We start from the raw sequence: 4,894 nt of genomic DNA on the forward strand, positions 1-4,894 counted from the left end.
CAGCCTGAACTGCATAGCAAGACCCTGTCTCAAAAAGACCAAAAAAAAAATTTTTTTTAATAAAATAAAAAATAAAAGTGAAGGCTAAGGCAAGGCAGGACAGGAAAAGTTACAAAATACTTTGGAATTCAAAGCAGAAACCGAACATCATGGATTGGGGGGTCAGAAAATGCTTCGTGGTGCTTGAGACAATCCTTAAAGGAGGTTGTTGTGAGGGGGACACACAGTGAACAAAGGGACTGAGGTGGGAAGAGGAAGACTTCAGGGGACAACATTCATTCTCAGTGGAGGCTGATTGAGTTAAGCAGGAGAGGAGTAATAAAGAGGAGCAAGGAAGGCTGGACTAGTACAGCATAGAGAGAACTGGAAGATGTTTAGGAGGGCAACATTTAACAAGCCAGTGTTGGTCCTGTGTGTCAAACACATTACAGGGAGGTTCAATCATAAGCAAGACAAAGTATGGTGGCACACACCTGTAATCCCATCAGTTGGGAGGCTGAGGCAGGAGGATCACAAATTCATGGGCTACATAATGAATTCAAAGCCAACCTGAACTATACAAGGAGACCCTTGTCAGTACCGCCCCTGCCCCAAATACCAGCGAGACAGACACTGTTGTTGCCCTGATGGAGTTTACGATCTAGCAGTAGAAACATCTTAAGCAACTAAACACACAAATGTGTCATTGCAAGTTGTGCTACCTGTTTCTAGGAAAAAGAATAGTGAAACAGCTAGGCAGTGAAGGATGTCCCCACCACTTTAGATGGGAACGCCTCCTCAAGGAGGTCCTACTGAAGCTGAAATAACCATGATAAGAATAGAAAAAATGTATTCTAATAGTGAGCAAGATGGACAAAGGAACAGTTCAGAATCCTTGAAGTGAGACAAAATTTGGTGAGTTGGAGGAAGGACAGATCCAGTATAGCTGCCATGTAGTGACGAAGGAGTCCTGAACAGCTGGTGCCAGCTTCGCAGAAGGTGGTAAGTTGCTTGGACTCTATTTGTAGTGCAACAGGAAGAGACTGAAGGGTTTAAGTCCTCCTTTCAACTTTCCATTTTGGTGTATGTTTTTCAAAGTATAATTTAGACACAATTTTCATGAATGTATGCATTCAGAAAGTATGGGAGTCTCAATAGGTGAATGAATAAAGAAAACGTGGCACATGCATAATGGAGTACTCAGCCACAAAGAAGGATAAATTTGAGTCATTTGTAGGAAAATAGATGTACCTTGAAACCGTAATGCTGAGCAAAATAAATCAGACACAGAACTTAAGTATTGCATGGTTTTTCCTATAGAGAAACCCAAAGTATAAATAACTGAAAGCAAAATAATAAAAGATAGATGATAGGAAACAAGGAGGGAGATATTTTGCAAATGGGAAGAAGATCTAGAGATGGAGGGAGAGGAGAGAATGGGAAGGGGAAGTAAAAAGGATGCATTCAATATATCTATGTACCAACTCCCATGAGGAATATATTAATTATGTAGCAAACCTTTTAATTAAAAAGTATGTAGACCCTTTCTCAAAATGACAAACTGGGTAATCTCATCCAGTTCCATATCTTTATGATCTGCTTTTTTTTTCTTTTGTCTTTTTGAGACAGTCTTGGTATTTAGTGCAGGTTGGCCTTGAACTCAAAGCAGTCTTTCTACCTCATTTCTTGAGTGCTGAAATAATCCATGTGCACCACCATGCCCAGCCCAGTAAATTATTTTTTAGGGTTTTTTTGGTTGGTGTTTTTTGTTTGTTTGTTTGTTTTTGCGATAGGGTTTCACTATGTAGTTCAGGCCGGACTTGAACTCACTGTGTAGCCCAGGCTAGCCTTAAACTCCTGGTGATCCTCCTGTCTCAGCTTCCTGAGTGCTGGGATAAAACATGTACCACCACAACCAGCTTAGCATTTCTATCCATTTTAGATGGCATCTAGGTCACAAGGTGGACATCCTGGAGGGGACCCAAGCATTGGAATGACCACCCTCCATGTATTGAGAGAACATTCTGGGAGAATGCTTATTAATTCAGATTCATTCATAAGTCCAACAAAGTGAGTCTTATACACATTTGTCACAAATATACAAGGTAAAGCATAAAAAAAAACAAAAATACAGTTAAGTCCCCGACTGTACTATACTACAGTATACTGTTGCACCGTACAGTAAACACAGATGGTCCAGCAGACATGTGAGCTACTTCTGTGATGTTTGCATCTACGCATGTTTGTAATGTCAGGTCCTTTCGTATCTGAAAGTTCACAACTCAGATGTTTGTAAGTCAGGGACTTACTGTAGCGAGCTGTGGCACAGCAAGGCAAAAGATTGCAGATCCCAGAGAGAAGAGGTCAGCATACTTTTGGAGGCCAAGGGGAGGGGAAGCCATCTCAGACACATGCTCAGCCCATGGGTGGGAACAAAAGAGGTAGGAAACTAGTGGGCTGAAGCGTTTATTGGGGTCCAGAGTATTAGCTGTTCACGTGGGTTTCCCATGACAGGATGGAATTGGTTAATTTGAAGAAAGCACAAGTTCCAAGGTAAGGGTTACATTTTGGGTTCAAATTTGGGTTTAAATTTGGGTTCACCAAGTTTAAAGCGAAAGTGAAAGCCCAGCATGGCGGTGCACACCTGTAACCCCAGCATTCAGTGAGCCTGGATTATATAGTGAGTTCCAGCTCAGCATGGGATACATAGTGAGACTGTCTCAAACAACAACAAAAAAACCAAAAATGAGAGAGTCAAGTGTTTCAGGATATGGGCTTTATCTATCTAGAACATGTAACTGGGTGGAGAGCTCAAAATGCACAGGTCAAGGGTGACAAGCCAAGGTCAGAACAATACGATGGATATCAAGGGCTGGGGATGTAGCTCAGTGATGGAATGATTGCCTAGTATGTGCAAGACCCTGACTTTGATCCCTAGCACTACAAGAAGAAAAACAAAGCAGCCGCCAAACTGCATTAATATGAATGATTTATGATAATTCTTGAACATTGTGTCAGGTTTTCTGAACATCCCTGCAAGTTCGTGAAAAGGAAAGCTAAGAGAGATTCTATATTATGCAGCTAGGGCCTGGGTAAGCTGTGAATAAAATTCTCTAACTCACAGAGCTAAATTCTTTTCTGTAAACCAAGAAATTCAAATTTCAGCAGTGAAAATAGACACTTTGAAAAGATCATTTGGAGCCAGGTGTGATGGTGCATGCCTGTAATCCCAGCACTCAGGAGGCTGAGCCAGGAAGATCTTTGCAAGTTCAAGACCAGCCTGGGCTACAAAGTGAGCTCAAGACCAGCCTGAACTGCATAGCAAGACCCTGTCTCAAAAAAAAAAAAAAAAAAAAAATCATTGAAGCAGGGTGTGGTGGGGCACACTTGGGAGGCTGAGCCAAGAGGATCGCCACAAGTTCGAGGCCAGCCTTGGCTACATAGTGAGTTCAAAACCAGCCTGGACTATATATCAAGACCCTTTCTCAAAAAATAATAATAATAATAATTTGAAGCTGGGCATGACTGTACATACCTGTGATCTTAGTCTGGGAGACTGAGGTATAAAGACCACAAATTCAAGCCCAGCCCCAGAAAATTAGCTGTTTATTGAGACCATGTCTCAAATCATTTGATAGCTAGGCATGGTAGTGCACACCTGTAATCCCAGTATTTGTGAGGCTGAGACAGGAGGACTGAGAGTATGAAGCCAGCCTGGACTACATGCAGAGACCTTGTCTCCACCCCCACTCCCAAGAAAAAGGGAGTTAAAAAAACCTCATTTGATGCCAGGCATGGTGGTACATGCCTGTAATCCCAGCACTCAAAAAAAAAATTATTTGATGCCAGAAATGGTGGTATGTGCCTGTAATCCCAGCACTCCAGAAGCTGAGGCAGGAGGATTGCCACAAGTTCAAGGCCATCCTGGACTACATAGTGAGTTCAAGGTCAGCCTGAATTACATAGCAAGACCCTGTCTTAACAAAACAAAAAGGTCATTTGATATAATGTGTTCAGACTTACAAGTAGAGGTGGGCATCTGTGTGTGGTGGCTCATTCCTATAATCCCAGCACTTGTGAGACTGAGGCAGGAGGATCACCATGCATTTGAGGCCAGCCTGGGCTACATAAGGGAGTTCAAGGCCAGCCTGCACTACATAGTGAGACCTCGCCAAAGTAAACAAAACAAAACAAGTAGAGGTGGGCTTGTTTTGCCTTTGGGGACTGGTAAGACTTAAGTCCATTTGCTAGCCATTAGCATGAATAGGGATTCACCAGAAAGAAAAGGAAGATCATGTTTATAGCAAGTCAAAAGGAAGGATAGGATAGCTGGAGCCCAGGAATGTGGGCAGGCAGGCAGTGACCAAGTAGAGTAAGGGTGGAGCTTGTGCAAGAGCAAACAGAGATTTGGAGGCAGATTCATTTACATCGATGGGCACTGGGGCACTGATCAGGATGATTCCCAGAATATCAGACCCTGATCTCTGGTGGTCTAAGGCTTATATGAGGTAAGAAGCAGGAAGTACAAAGGCTGAATGGCTTGTCAATTGGGGATTGGTTTATACAATGAACATCATAATGACCAGCTGTTTCTAAGAGAGGAGCAACCGGAACTGGAACAGGAATGTTACCTGGGCAACTAACAAACTGAAATAGGATGGGTATGGTGGCGCATGCCTGTAATCCCAGCACTTGGGAGGCTGAGGCAGGAGGATCCTTGCGAGTTTGAGACCAGCCTGGGCCACAAAGTGAGCTCAAGGCCAGCCTAAACTGCCAAGCAAGACCCTGTCTCAAGACAGAAAAAAACAACAAAAAAAACTGAAATACGCACGGGGAGCCATGGGCGGGGAGCACCGGTCTTCCGACCGGCAGCTCGCTCCCTGCCTCGTAGGCCCCCGGCACACAGGGAGCCATG

This window comes from Chinchilla lanigera, unplaced genomic scaffold (genome assembly GCF_000276665.1).
Source record: "Chinchilla lanigera isolate Chin_1 unplaced genomic scaffold, ChiLan1.0 scaffold00066, whole genome shotgun sequence".
Classification (NCBI taxonomy): domain Eukaryota; kingdom Metazoa; phylum Chordata; class Mammalia; order Rodentia; family Chinchillidae; genus Chinchilla; species Chinchilla lanigera.